The 16,280-nt window shown below is 46.0% G+C and overlaps 1 protein-coding gene across 3 annotated transcripts in view; it reads right to left on the bottom strand.

Annotated features, from left to right (window-relative positions):
- Positions 1–16,280, bottom strand: part of UBE2V1 (ubiquitin conjugating enzyme E2 V1) — a 218,502-nt gene that overhangs the window by 201,592 nt on the left and 630 nt on the right. The gene's annotated exons all lie outside the window — the stretch shown is intronic.

Consider the following 16,280-nt stretch of genomic DNA (forward strand, 5'->3'; position numbering starts at 1 on the left):
CAGTTGAAGAAAGAGTGAAGGGAGAAGCAAATTCCTTCATTCTGCCTGCAAGGTGAAAGACAAAAGATTTGTGCACAACCTCATGATGCATGTGTATGCTGTGGAGCTTAAGCATGGAGTTTGCCAAAATTATTTTCTAGACATCGTTCCTTCTTTCGAAAAGCTTTCAGTCTCTCATGCCGGCGCAGGCAATTTCAAAAACATTGTGAAGGACGACGAGAGGGACAACGGACTTGTACATTTATTCTGGCCAGGTTTAAAAATGCTGCCACAAGCTACAGGTGGATATAATTAGCATCCTGTGGTATCTTCATTTCTATGCCATATTTATTTTCTCCCCTTAGTGTTATGTCCGCAGCTACTCAGCCAGAGTGACTTTGATGTAATTAGAATACTGGGGTGTGCATGGCTTGAGAGAGTGTCAGCTGAGTGCGTGGGCTGAGCAACAAGGATACTTCTCTCGATGGGGCTTTCTTACTACCATCTTTACCTGTAACCCAAGACTCCTACTTTGAGAATAAACCTTATCCTGTTTCACCTTACTACTAGCCACCCTGCATCTTCATTTACCACACATCCATGTGCCTCTAGGAATCAAGTTTATATCAACTGTTAAGTAATGCATTGTACGTAAAAACACTGGGTAGCAGTTGGTTGGTTCCTTGCATCCACAGTGTTTCTTTTCATTAGGAAAAAGCGTGGAGGAAGATGCTAGTACTGCTTGTTTTTCCAGCTCATGAAATGTTTAATGCTGTAGAGATATGTATAATGTTATGCACACACTAATGAAACAAGTTTTTGAACCATGATTGTGTGCTGGTTAAATTCCTTGGGTTGCGAGGTTGTCTTTTAGACTTCAGTGAATGTTGGTGACTGTAAGGGGAACATGAAATTAAGATTAGCAGGAGTAACAGGGAGCTTTTAGGAAGAGGGATTACACAGGAGGTCATGTTCTGAGGGTACAACTATTTTAAAACAAGCATTGGCATAGCCAATAAGTCTCACCTTTGGGACCTTATAAGTATTTAGTTATGCAACAAAATATCCTTGGTGCAACAACATCAACTGTTGCATGGCTAAACACTTATAAGGTCCTAAAGGCGAGACCTATTGGCCATGACAATGCTTGTTTTCAGTAGTCTGCCAGACATTTAGGGTTACCAAATATTAAGACTGTATAGTCTTAATTTCACCTCCTGCCACTTTCTTACACAAACAGGCTCTCCCAGCATCCTTATAGGAGTTTTCAGGTTCTTTTTCATTCCTGCGTTCTCCCTTTGTCACTGTTTTAAGGTCTTTTGCCTCCTCCTTTCAGCGCTGGCTGCATTTTCTTCTACTGTTCAGGGTCAAACTCTGATGATTAAAAAGAAGTCCTGGTCCCCGAAAAAGAGTGCATGTGGGCCCCAACTGCAGCCATCAGTTAAAATTACGCCTGATTGGATATTGAAATAGAATAAAAATACGCCCTGGGTAGAAGACTGTTGCCCTTCCTGAGATGCATGGCGTTGAGCAGATCCTGCTAATCGTAAAAATGCCTGACCGTCCACAAGATGAGAAAACCTCATGTGCACCTTGGAGTTGAAGGGAACATCTCAAATATCTTTCTGGCATCTCTAGGTTTGTATTGGGTGGATATTAGATGGCGACAGGTATAATGCCAGGTGACCCGAGGTTTCTGACCATCTTCTAAAGTCAAGTGCAAGTGAAAAAAATCAGCAAATAAATTCGAAAATCAAGAAGTTGGAATGAGTGATGTTGAGAATCTCATGATTACAAAAAAGGATTCAAACCAGACATTATTTAATGAGACACATAGGGTAAGTAAGCTCCTTGACACACAGGGAGCAGTCGTGAAACCAGTGCATTAACACATCCAATCTGGAACCCCTGCACTCAGATGCCCCTCACATTATTCCAATAACTACTCAGCCCCAGCAAACTACATAGAAAATGCTTGTACCCGAACCCATGTCATTCTCAACCCTCTGACTCAAAAGTAAGTTTTTGCAGTAGCATTTGAAAATCGGAGGAATCTTCCCGAACCCACCTATGCCTCAGGGTCCAATGTCCTCTTTGTTACAGTGCTAAAGTTTGTTGCTTCAACCTCGATTCCCCTAGTCCATTACAAACTCACTCTTTCCCTTTTCAGTAAACAATTTTAAATGTAGAAATAAAGCAGAGCTACGTAGAAGCCATCCTGCCGTGGGTCGCTCTTTATCTTTCAAGCTGCTTATGTTTAATGCACAGACTGGAAAAGAAGAATACAACTGGAGAAACTACAGAAGAAACGGATCATGTCATTTGAAAATCATAAATGTACACTTTGTAAAAAGGGGGGGGGGAATACATTGGCACGAATCCATAGATAACATTGTTTCTCATGAATAAGTTACAGCACGGTTTGTTTTTCTCACAAATAATTATCAGTTTGTTCTGTTTCTAACATATGTATTCCAGTTTATTTCGCGAATTGCCCAATGTACTCAGGTGCATACCCTGGGTCAGCGCTGTGTTTGCAGAGGCGGGTGGGCCTCTTGTGCACTGAGAGAGGCCCACCGAGCTCGCCTGTGAAGTTGTCCCATCCTCTTGACTAAGTATATCCAGGCCAGCAGCCAGGCCAGGCACCCTCAGCGCCGGGCACTCTGTTCTCGCCTCAACTCTCCACCTTTTAATTCACAGACCAGAAAATGTTCACAGGTCGCAAATCAGGATTATTGAGGTCGGCAAATCAGGATTAGAAAAGCGGCATATGGAGGTATTTTGTGGGGGCGTGGCTTGGACGCCGATGGAAGAGGTCGCCCGAGAGCTGGACTCCGCGATCGAGCCTCAAATTATCCTGTTTAGAAGCCTCTACAACCCCAGTTTCCCCTCGCACGGCGAGTGGAGGGGGACTCCTGCGGAGCGGCTGTGGGACACCCCCTGACCGACCCGGTCAATCTGCGAAACGGGCTCGCTGAGCTGCCCGGGGCGAACGGACAAAATGGCGCCCGTGAGGTGCTCCTGACTTCTGGTGCACCGGCGACCGGGGCTGCCCCTGTGGACTCTGAGGGATCTCCTCTCTGGCGGCAGAGCCGGAGGGAACGACCTAGCGGACAACCGCCGAGCACACAAACAAAGAACGAACTTTGCTGGAGGTCTGCCCGGCTGCAGATTGTGCGGCGCGGATGCATGACGGCCCTTCGAGCTAGGGGCAGAGTAATCGGCCTGTCCCTGCGGTAGCTCGATGAAGACGTGGGCACCTTGAGTTGCACTGGTGGATGCTCAGCCCACCCGGGACAGGACCCTGCTCCCGCTCTGGAGTGGAGATCACATCCGACTTCAGCCACGGGCCGGGGGGGCAGCGGTCTGCTTCCCATCCTCCCCCCGGAGGCCGCCGGATACCCGCAGGGGACGCCTCGGGCCTGGCTGGAAGACGCGAATGCGGCCATAACGTCCTGGTGGCAGCGAACATTTGCAGACCGCATAGACGACCGGAGTGCCCCTGCTGCCTGTCGGGCGGCCCCTGAAGGTACTGACACGGAGGGGGCTCCATTGTAATATGAGAGGCCTGATGAGGGTCAGCCCAGGACAGCGTCAGGGAACGGACTCCACGAAAGCACACAGACCACCGGGGCCTGGACGTTGGGCCCGTTGGGACCCCCTCCCGGCAGCGCGGAAACGAGTCGCCTTGTCGCCGCCTCGAGGACCCCCAGAAAGGAGGCGAAAGTGGAGGCGGGGACTGCGGACGATCTGCCGCGGAAGTCAGGTAGATCAGCAAATGGTGACCCGCGGAGCTGAGACTATCTACGCACGTTGTGAGAGCTGGAGGAGATGCCCACGCTTTTTTTGTTGAACGTTGGGGCTTACGCCTGTGCCCGTACACGGCGAGCTGCGGAGGGAACTGGCGACGGGGTCGGAGCGATCGCCTGCCCAGATGGTAACGACCGGACGACTTCTGCTGGATTACAGCGCCAGGTGGGAATAGGTGACCGCCCACTGGCGGTGCCCCGCGGCTGCTGCACACCCCGCACGAGGCCCCACCTCATCTGCCGCTCCTCGGGCGGCCACCCCTGGAGCGCCTAAGAACTTCATAGTTGTGACACTCTCCGTGGGAGCACATCGGTGTCACGGTTGCCGCTCCTGAAGGGCTGAGTGTGACCATTGCTGAAATAGATTGAGGAACTCATGGGGCTGACCCTGGATAGACTGTTGCGCTCTGCAAGGGCCCTCCGTCATCCCCTTTGGTCGGGGCAACCAGGAGCACTGCTGACTGGAGCCAACTCTGCCTCGGACCTCTGCAGCTGACAACGAGGCTCCTATGTACAACACACATGATCCCCGAGACTGCACTTCTCTGCCGCTGCTGACTGCCCCCGTGCTGGACACACCCGAGAGGTATCCTTCACGACCGCTGGGACGACCACTTGCCGAAGTTCGGCCTATCGAGGTCCCCCTGGTTCCCCGCCGCCACCCCTCGCCTGTCAACGACGAATCGGGGGGACATTACTGCCATGGGAAAACCTAAAGGTATTAAAGGCGCGACAGTCCACGTCGGACGCAGAGATGGCGGACAGAGGAGACCATCCAGACCCCAAACAGCCGCGAGATCCCCACTTGCAGCTCCAGCTGGACAAGATCTTGACGGCAATAACAGAAACCCGTGCAGCGCTTCAACAAGATATTGCGCAAGTGGCCACGGGGCTCGGCCTACTCAGAGCAGACCACGGTAAACTGTCGGACAGGGTCAAAGAAGTGGAAGACAGTTCGCGCCCTGGCACCGGCGCAGAAAGACCTTTCAGCCACTATGACCAATGTGCTAGATCGCATAGATGCTCTAGAGAGACGAGCTGAAGACGCCGAAGGGCGCAATCGCCGGAATAACCTCAGAATCGTAGGCCTGCCGGAGAAAGTGGAAGGGAAGAACATGATTCAATATCTTGAAGATTGGCTCCGGACGACGGTGGCGCCAGAAGGTTTGTCCACCTTTTATACGCTGGAACGAGCACACAGAGTCCCGTCCAAGCCGCTACAACAGGGTCGCCCACCGCGTCCTGTGGTGGCACGGCTGTTACACTATCGAGACAGAGATCTACTACTTCAAAATGCTCGTTTGAACAGCCCTTTCCAGGTGGAGAACAGTAAAGTCAACATCTTCCCAGACTATACTCTGGAGACGCAGCGTAGACGGACCTCTTTTCTGGCAGTTAAAAGGGAACTGAGAGGCGAGGGTCTCCAATACTCCTCGTTATTCCCAGCTCGGCTCCAAATAATTGTTGATGGCACCACTAAATTCTTTGACACGCCGGAAGACGCCTGCGCCTGGCTGGAACTGTACAGAACCGGCAAACACAGCCTGGGCCCGCGACCTGGACTTGTCTCAGAAGGACTACCTCAACGGAAGTCAAAGAGGATCCGTAACGCCACAGAGGTGTCAGACGGCCTTCACTGTCGGAGACGGCAGCAGAGAGGCGAGGGGTCCTGGAGGTGGTGTCTACCATCTCAGGATCATAGGATTCTCCATCGCGAGAAGAGGCGTAATCCGGTAGGGGCGATGACCCCTCGGACACTGAGCTCTAAGACACAGACAGTGTACCCTTACCTGTGATTACCCCGGCGACTGCTGAAGGAATGCTGGACGAATAACGAGAGAACCTGGTGAGCTGTTGAGGCCCGAACACAACATATGGTGAACTGGTTGTTAAGACAAGAAAGAGGGAACCAATGTTTTTACAGAGGGGAGACGGGTGGAGGTTATGTTGTACTTACCTACTCGACGCTTGGTCGCTCAACAGGAGCCTAAGTGAGGGGCGGCTCTCCGTTGGTACCCAACCCCCCTCAATGCCCTTAAGGCTTCCCACAGTGGCTACTGCTGGGTTATTTAACGGTTTCTTTTCTGGGAGTGTTTGGATGGGAACTAGATTACGGTCTTTGGGTACTGCTCCGGGGGGGAGGGGAGTTTGGGGACACACTATATTGTTGGGGGGAGGGTTCACCATCGGTGCAAATGTTTCATCATGTTTGGGACACTTACGGAAGAGTTGGGAAGGAGGGCGCAGGACACTGAAGGACAATGGGTGACTTATCTAATTTGAAGTGTATAGCCTGGAACGTGAGGGGGCTGCACACTATGACGAGACGCCACAAAATACATGCCTATCTAGTGCGCAGGGGAGTTCAGGTTGCATTATTTTAGGAAACACATTTGACGAAAACTGAGGGAGCAGCATTGCAGCGCAGATGGCGGGGACAGTTACGACCTACCGGTATGCGAAGGAGGCACAATAGGTCCAGAGCAGATCCTACCCAGAAAAGCTGGTCAACCCCTTGCCTCTTCACAACCTTGGAGCATAATACTGCTTAAACTAGCGTGTTTAGAGAAGGGAATCCCCCTCTCACACATAGATAAACACTTTAGGGCGTGTATACACATAGTCTGAATTACACACCCACTAGTTTAATCACATACACTTACTTTTATTTAGTCCTGAAGAAAGCCAGCATACTCATAAGGCACTGGCTGAAACATGTTGACTTACCATGGATGTGGGAGGTCGTAACTTGCCTCCAACATCCTACAGTCTTATTTTTAACCGCTGACGGTGGCCCAGGTATTAAAGTCTAATTCACCTTCGGGTACTGGGACCATCGCCAAGCCGTTTTAACATCACATTCACAACACTCTTCACCGCACACTCAGCGACATACCTGCTCCGCTGTAACCAGGCGTCGAAGCACACCCGGGACACGCTAGGTGTCACTGGGTGGGCCCGATGATGAAGCATGCCACCAACTAGGTTGGTGGGTGAGGGCTTCATGAGCACACTAACCAGATGCTCCCATCCCATGACAAAACATACCCGAGTCCTTAAACTTTTTGTCCTACTTATAATGCATAAGCTAGTCTCTTTTTGATTAACACTATATATAAACCCCGGGGATAAGGACTAGCTTTCTGGTCCTCTCTCTCTCTCTTGATACGTAGTCAGTACTCTAGAATGACCAGCGAAGGATTACCTCCTTTAACGACGCTAAAGGATAAATGGGAAACTGATATAGGTAAAGAGATCCCTGAGACAGTGTGGAAGCAGTTGATGAGAAGGGCTTGGAGGAGTACTCGCAACGCGCGATTTCAACTAGTACACTTTTACATTCTCCACCGAGCATACCTGACCCCGGGGAAGATCAAAAGATATTTTGCTGCAGACTCCGCGGGATGCCCTAGATGCAAGACAGTTGGTGTTGAATTAGACCACATGCTATAGACATGCCCAATCTTAACTCCTTCCTGGAAGGAAGTGGGGGACACTCTTAATGAGGTAACAGAGGGGATTGGTATTCGACATGGCCGTTGGGGTCCTACATTGGTTCCCTCACACCCCCAAAAATAAGATCACGAGCAAATTCATAGATATGGGGCTCATTCTTGCGAAACGTGAAATTACACGACATTGGAAGGCGGTGACGGGTCCCACGAGCACACGATGGAGAAATTAGTTTCTTAAGTGGGCGGGTGGGGAAAGCATGTTGAGGTTTCAATCAGCGCGGCGACAGCAGAATGATAGAAACTCTAGAAATGGCGCAAGCATGGGACGCATTAGTGCAAACACTGCGCGACTATGACAAACAAAACAAACTAGCGAACTAACATTATGATTGGAGTTCACCCCTCGGACACGACAGGTACATAGCACGCACCATTGTCTGTTAACTCCTGAGCATACTAATTAATATGATTGTTACCTATTCCGCGCACCGATGGTGGGATCTGGGGAGGGGGGAGGTTTCTTGAAAGTAGTATGTGTTAAGTAATTGGGTAAGGCATACCAGGAAAACCCTTTACTGGGGTTTCCTGTACTTGATTCTGTTGATATCTAGGGTCCCTACCCAAGAAAACAAAGGAAAGGGCCACTATCAGGGTCTGGATAGCATGGGGAATGTAATTAACGATATATGTTATGTTAAACAAAACCCAATAAAATGTTTTGAAAAAGAAAAAATTGAGGTATTTTGTCCCCTAAGCTTGTTTCATTGAGGCGACCGCTTCAGTTTATTTTTACAAATGGCTCCCGCAGGGCTCCTCGCATGAAATGCTGTAAAATTAATGCAATAATAAAAAAAACAGCTGAATACCGAAGAAGGGGCCATGCAGGCATAGCTCGGCCTATGTATGTATGCACTGATTTCCTAATTTTTCATTTAGCATTTCACCTAACGGGTGAGTAGCGCACTTTACAAATGTATTGATTGATTGACCTACACATTCACACAAGCATTAAAATGGGTGTCCTGTTCTTAAAGAGTTTCCCTTTGCAGGAGCGAGCAGGGGCACCATCCAAAACTCGGGAATCGCCAAACGTGCAAACGTTGCTATTAAAAGCAATGCAACGCGTGCAACATTTTTTCGCCGAAAAAGCATATCGATTACAAGGAGGTCCCCTATGCAGCGCATGCGCGCTGCATAGGCGAGACCTAAAAATGACTTTATTCGTTGCATTCACATGCTCATGTACAGTTAACTTATCAGGCTGTGAATGCTGGTACTCCCTCATGTATATGGCAACCAAATTAATAATCTCTGGCGATTATAAACGTTTGTTGAGTAATCAGTTGCAGCCGCAGGCTCCTAAAATTGGGAAAAGCACTTCAATTCAATACTTTTGTGGAGGGTTTATTGGGAAATATCGCGCTCTGCAAAGGTTTTTTTTTTTTTTTTACAAAATGTTACAAAACTATTCCTGATCCTTTCCTTGTGGATTTGGTTTAGCTTAATATTCTTAACGTGTTTAGGTCTGCAAAGTTTAGTTCATCAGTTGTTTGAATTATACTATTTTTTTCCACTGTAAAGTATTCAGGTCCACTTTGTTTTGTGCTGTATATACACAAGTATAAATTATTCTTAAGCCACGCCTGCTTGCATGGTATGGGGGTGGGGGAGGGAATATTGTCAAAGTGAAATTAAATGAAATTATATTTGTATAGCGCATTCTACCCTATAGCCTCGTAGCGCTTGAATAAGGGCTGGGTAAAGAAAATGTATGGCTTTTTCAAACGGATGCAGATAATCGTTGGAGGGAAAACAAAGTAGGTTTCTACAATAACAGTCAGGTAAGGACTTGAGCATCAACCTACTGGATATTCGAGAGGGATGAATGAGACATGGACACTTTCCCGATGTTAAGTGGATAGGAGCAGGAAGATGTGGCAATGAGCCCAAATTTTTGGGTGAGGGAGAACAGTTGGGTGCAAAAAGAGAGGAAATGCTTTCGAAGTAATGGTTTGGGGCGGGTGGAACTTGAATAGTCTCAGTCTTGGAGTGGGGAAGTAGCCAGTCACTACCCAGTTTAAAAATTCAATAAGAAAGTTGGGCATACAAACTTAGTGTGAATCTAACAGAGAAAAGTAAGTATCTACAGGAAACAAGCATTTGCAATGCAATAGGTCTCGCATTTACGCAACTTTGAGCTATTGACATTGCAAATGACAATGCCTTTTATTTTTGTTTCTGTTTTTAAAACATAAAAGGCATTGTCATATACAATGCCAATAGCTTAAACTCATGTAAATGCGAGACCTATTGCATTGAAAATGCTTGTTAAAGTTTAACTATCCCTTTCCACATTCCTGGTGGGTGGACAGTAAACAAAAAAATCTCACTCTAAACAAGGCAGATGGTGGCCGGACCTGCTGTTTCCTTCTCTACCACACCTGTTAAAAGTGCAGGTACAAACAGTCCCATTTTGTCTTCTTACTTTCTACGGAAACGGTGCAAGGAACTGAGGAGACATGCATGCTGCTCTTGATGTCATTTTAAAATTCACCCCTTTTAATTTGTGTCATTTGTTAGTCTAAACCCCCTCATTTTTCTCAATTACACAGAATGAAACACAATTGTCCAATAGTTAACTAATGAAATACAATGAAGAGGAAACGCGCTCATAATAAGGTAAATATGAGGCATACTAATATTAGTTTTAGTTCAATTTAGATCAAATTAATATTAGTTGTATTATTAGTAGTATAACAAATGGATACATGAAGTAATGTCATACATTGAGATTGAATAGCATAATTATTAAGTGATTAAAATAATACCAGAGTTCAAAATGAGTGTTTTGGGAGGGAGGGGGGTGGGGGTTTGAAAAAAGTTATTTTGAAGCGAGTGCTTTCGAGGGTGTCCTCGCCGCCTTAGTCAGAGTTATCTTGCTTTGATCTGTCAGGTGTAAGAAGATATTGACTTTCCTAGCAGAATTCATGAAGGGTACATTGTTAAAAAGTAAACTGGATACACATGCACGCCTGTTTTGATGATTCAAAAACATTCCGAACAGCGCTTTAATTGGAAAAATAGAAGTGCAGGTTCCCTATACCAGAGTACCTACTTGCTTCTAAGTATTGATACTCTCCAATTAAAAGTATTGCACCTTTGCTGAGAAGTGACGGTTCTCTCCCTTTCAAAATAAAGAGTTGCAGGTATTCAGTTCCTGACAGAGCCAGCCCATTTGAAGCACTGTTCTGAAGGGGTTGTGTCGACATAAGCTAACATCAAGCCAGAGACAGGGCCAGCTCTTGTATCAGAAGAAAGACTCCCTTGTGCGCGTGAAAATACCAGAAACGTGCCACTTTTCTGAGATTGGGGAGCACTCCAGTGCCAAAATTATATTTTTGCCTGGATCAAGGAATATCCGTGCACTATTCCCAACAGTGAAAGAGCTTTAAGCCGTACACCACGACAAGAACACGAAGGTCAACCACGGCCAACCTGCTCAGCGTCCCAGTATTTAGGCTAGTCACCAGAGGCGGAAGGTCAGCGACCGTCCTGGTAGCCAAAGCTTGGAACAGCATGCCCAATAAGCTTAGAGCCACTAAACAAGAGGGGCAGTTTAGAAAACAGTAAAAACGTGGATCTTTGACCTATCAGTTGATTGCTGCCAAAAGCTTATTTAGGCTTATGGCACTTTCTCGATCTGTTGTTGATAGCGCCAGGAGACTCCGTTTGGAGTGACAGTTCGCGCTTTATAAATTCTCATTTCATTTCATTTTAGACAGGTTGAGGGGAGAGGCATGAGAATGTCTAGGGATCAGAGTAGGGCGCTCTGCTGTCTCCTCCCTAAAATGTCTACCGAGGCAGTCACACAGCGACGGTCCCGAGCCAGGCCCCTTTGAGGACACCGAATCCTGTGTTTACAATTCAAATACGAATCCACAAACGCGGCTCTGACTAGCCCTAAGCAGAAAAGCATGAGCTCTCCGAGCAGGGATCTGAGCACGTGACAGGTCTGTAGGGGGAGGAAGATAAATCTTTTTCAATTTGTTTTGGCAAGGGATAAAGGATAAAGGAATTAGGGTTTTCCTAGTAAAACACCTCCGAGAGGGAGAAAAACAAGAGAAGGTGAAATGTGGAGATTTTGAGTTGTGAGAGGGGTTAGCATATTTAATAGTATTCACATGGAACGTCAACCATTTTACAGAAAGAGCTTTGTATGGAAATATTTCCGACAGACAATTTACTATGAGAGGGGATAATGGTTTATTTAAATTGAGGCGATGCCACCATCTGTATAATACCAATGATATTTTGAAAGTAGCATCGAATAGGCTGTGTTTTGTGGAAGTGTGCGTGCCCAGCCTGTCTCATTTCTAGACGTGTATTTATATCTTTCAAGCCGGCGTGTTAGCCGTTTCCCCGGCCTGCAAGCCAGCAGCTGGTCTCCCCCCAAAATAAATCCTAAAAAAAATATAAATGGGTACGTTAATAAAAAAACAAGAGTGCAGACCTGAACAATGCGGGGGGGTTGAAGGCAAAAACACAACTCCCCGCCTGCTCTCCGGGTTCTGAAACTTTCTAAAGTTTGCAGAATGTTTCACCAGACTCTGGCGGGGGAGGAGGGTGGGGGGGGGGGGCAGCACTCCGGAGGCTGGTGATTCTTTAGTCCCTAGACTGGCTGCTGTCCTGTCCCGGGAGTGCGTATTCACAGCAAGCAGGCGGCACAAACAGGTACTCTTGCACACATGCATTTCTTATGTACTGAGCATGCGTGCTGGCAACATTGCCTGGGACATGGGCGGGGCATGGAGCGTGCAGCTGTGTCCGGGGCTTCTGTGAGCTGAGGGAGCCCCGCATGTTTCTGCGCCAGTCACCGGGTGAAGAGGGCCCCCTGCCACGAGGAGACCAGCCGGGGAGCAGCGCAGAGTCCCCACAAGAGCAGGTAAGTGGGGTATGCTGTACGTGTGGAGCGTCAACAAACAAGAATGCCAGGGCTCAAGTTTAGTTCACATGTGGAGCGAGCATTAAAAAACTGCGAATGCAGGAGGCTGACTTGCCTCGGATGCGGGACAGGAGATGTGCACAGCGCGTGGCTGCACGTGAGTGTGCACCTGCGCCAATCGCCCTGCGCTTGCCCATCTCCTGTCCCACTTCCGAGGCAAATCAGCAGCAATACATCTCACTGGCGACAGCGCTTTCGCGCTGCGTTCGCCAGGCTCGACCTAAAAAAAGGACTCATCTAAAATGATGCTGCAGAGAAAGGTTTTGCAAAAGAATAAGGGAATTTACAGGAACATGAGGGACAGCCACAGATAGTGAAGACAACACAAAGCTAAAGAAACATCATAACGACAAGAAGGAATAGCCTGCATGGTAAAAATAATACCAGGATAAAGCAAAACCAGTAATGGCAAGTTAGACATTTTTGTCAAAAGTACATAATTATCAGCTATACAAAAAGTGTCATCAATAACTAGAAGATTAATATGGAGGGGCAAAAATTGTGTCTGGCATAAATTGAGTTTCCGGCTAAATTAGTCACTTGCATCGAAGAGCTGCATTAAGTGAATGTAAAGTTGAAAAGGTATGGGGAAAGTACAGGTGGAGTGAATTCATAGATCATTTAAAGGATCAGCCTCCCGAAGATATAGGGAAGATGCGAGACGGATACAAAGTTGCAGATACAGAAGTCCGACAATTTTATTTTAGTATTGGAATGACAGAAGCAGTTTTCAAGCAAGAAGGTAAGATAAAAAGCAATGAAATGGTGAGAGATTTTGTTTGCGTGGGTTAGGGGTGAGGAGGGAGATATTTAATGATCTGACTAACTATGATCTGAATAACTAGATGTGCCAGATATGTAAAAAGACAATTGGTTCTGCCAGAGTCCGATCGGTATAATCTTATACAGTTGCTTAGTAACTGCATATACACTGCATGATTCTCAAACATTAAAGCATTGAATGACAAAACACCAAACAAAATGATAAAAAACAGACAGGTCTGATTACCAACATTTGGTTAATTTAAGCAGTGTACAATAGAATGTTCAAAACACAATTTAATAAATAGGTCAGTATTCATATAGGCTTCTTCGTAAGAGCAACGTGGAAGTGCTCCTGCAGTGTATCATGTGAAAAAACGCATGTAAACAACTAATATTTGAACAAAGACAAAACTGGACTTCACAAAATTAGTACATATATACGGTATGGTATGTTTGGCCGAGACGATTGAATCTCCATTACCAAAGACAATGGAATATTGATCGGTCTTATTACTGTATATATGTACTGACTTTGTAAAATCGAATCTTGGCTATGTTTATATACTGTTGAGATCAAGAGTTTGTACTTACCTTCTTCCTTGCATTTACATCACTAACTGCATCAACCCCTAGTCCACCTCAAGCCTTTCTCTATACTCTTGTTCTGAAAGTGACCTCGCCTATACAATTCATATATCAAGACATAGGTAGATAAACATATATAGCGCTACTTATAAGCAATGACAATCTTCTGGTATGCCACATCCCCTTCCATGCTGACTGGTAGCTTTCAAGTCACTGGATCACCAGTTTTATCCCCTCTGCTGGCCTTAAATTCTTTGTTGTGCCCCCTTCTTCTGCTGTTGCCCTTTTGTTTAATATCTAAAAACATATTACTATCTGAAGAATTTAATAGAAGTCGTTTATATAGACTACCCTCCAATACCTTTGAAATCCTTGTGTTTTTCTAAAGCACAAAGCATTTTAATCCATCTTCAAATAGTAAGCAGCACGACCAGTGTGTATCGGAGGCAGACAAAATTATTTTCAGGAGCACAGGCAAAAGGGATGTGGGGGTGATAGTTATACCCCGCTAAGAAGGCACTTTTCCAGATCAACGGGGTCTATACACGTGGCCAATATGAACGTTTACGTTAAAACCCAACATGACATTTTAAGTTCAGTCAATTCTATACATACCAATTGTGCCAAAAATACCAAATAATGTAACGAGCTCTATACAGGGAAGGCTGGAGGAAGGACCATTGATTTTGTAAACCCGGCAAACAAATGATGTAATAAGTTCAACTGGAGGGAAAATAAGCTGAACATGGACTGAGGCTTACCTCTGCATAAGACAATAACATTAAAATAACATACACCATTGCTTATTCAAAGTCATGAAAGCAAGGAAACCTTGACATGGCAGATTTCTACAAAACAAAGGTCTATTGTGAGAAGATAATCTATACATTCTTGACAAAGAACTGGAAATTGAAGTGTGAATAGGGGGGGTGAATAACTTGAAGGGGAACACCTTGAGAACAGGAGCAAACAGAATGTGCATGTATTAGTCTCCATCAGTATACAAAACTTTAAAATCGGGGATTTTTCCAAAAATATAATATACAATGAAAGTATGTTATGTAGAGCACACTATCACTCGGGAAGGTATCCTGGCACTGAAGAATCTGTTTTTGTGGAAAAGACTGTTACACGTCCTTTTCTCCTAACCGACTCGAGTGCATATTGGAATTCTTTGTAAAACCCATATTTTTGAACAAGTGGGAATATCTGTACATTAGTTAAACTGACTTGCTGACACGAGCTCCTAGGTGAGAATTTTTGAGAAAGGCAGTATGCTACACCTCCCAGAGAAAGTCCTTTATTAAAAATCCCACTCTATTGCAGGAGGTGGCTGCCTCTGAGATTATATTCCACACACGCAATAAAAGCAGTTTTCAGGGGTTGGACCAAGTACACAATTAAGGAAGGTATTGTTAGATGAGTTATAAAACACGGACCCCACCAATGAACAATAGTAGATTTCTATAGGAGTGTTGTCAAACTAGCAGATGAGGGACTAAAGAGGTTTCCTGGAAAAAGGTAAAATCATGTGACTTTGTGTGGGCTGTTACTCGGAGTGTGTACCTCAATGAAAAGTTTCCAGTGTGGATAAGTACTACGCTCTTTGACAAGTCCCCTTTCCGACATGTAGAGAAGATGCAGGAAAACGCTCACCATTAACAGTCTTTAATATGACGGTCCTACGGTAGTCGTGCAGCATAATTCATTGCAGTGATGGGTCTTTGGGAGAGTATTTTGTGGATTTAAGTGTGTTGTGTTCCTTGGTGGGATTAGTTTGAGGAAAAAACAAACTCCAGTTTCTACCTGAACCTTGGGAAGAGGTGTATGATTGCCCCTTAGTATGAGGTATCGGATTCGTCACTGATAAGAAGTGAAGTGTTCCATATAAAAACAGATTGCTTGGAAGAAGGCAGCAATTCCAAAATGAGGCATTTAAATCGCAGGGGCGTGACATGTTTTCTTGCGACGCAGGTTTTTCTTGGGCGAGGTCTCTGATTTTCTGTGCGTGTGCGCATCTTGCTCTCAAATTTGATTTGGTAAGAGGTGGATACCATGCTATGGTGACACCCATTCCCGGTGGAATAATTATACCATACTCTTACTGGCAAAGGACTCCTGTAAAGGCCATGTTAAGCTTCCTAGCAAGATGTGTTCTTATCTTTTATGGCGAAACTAGTTCGTTGGCTAGTGAGCTCAACCTTCAAATTAAATGTGATCCTGGGACGGAAAAGTTATCTGATGGCAGCTGCTTCCTCAAAGGCCCTGTCGCCAAATGAGAACAGCCGATAGGGCGTATGTGTATATTTGATAGCAACGAGAGCGATCTGTTACTTGGGGGAGGGATGTGGAGCACCTTATGCCACATTCAATCAAATATGTTTCTGCATGGTGAGTAGTGTAACATGTAGAAGAAAAAGGCACCTCTAGCAGTGGATCTGATACTTCCTGGTGAGTGACACTGGATAGCTGCGAGAGGCTATAGTGTGGCTATGAGATGTGTTGTCACAAGTTTCCTGTGATGAGAATCCCCGCTTAGAGCAGTTTCCTAGGAGTGCATGTCCCAGTGATATTTTGAGCGTAAAGAGCCCTGTCCGATATGCTTATTTATTTACCAGCTGGTTGATTAGTGAGAATTAAGGTCTAGAAGTTGCCCCCTTGTCACCACCTTTCCTCGAATGCGTC

Source organism: Lissotriton helveticus, chromosome 7 (genome assembly GCF_964261635.1).
Source record: "Lissotriton helveticus chromosome 7, aLisHel1.1, whole genome shotgun sequence".
In the NCBI taxonomy this organism is placed as follows: Eukaryota; Metazoa; Chordata; class Amphibia; order Caudata; family Salamandridae; genus Lissotriton; species Lissotriton helveticus.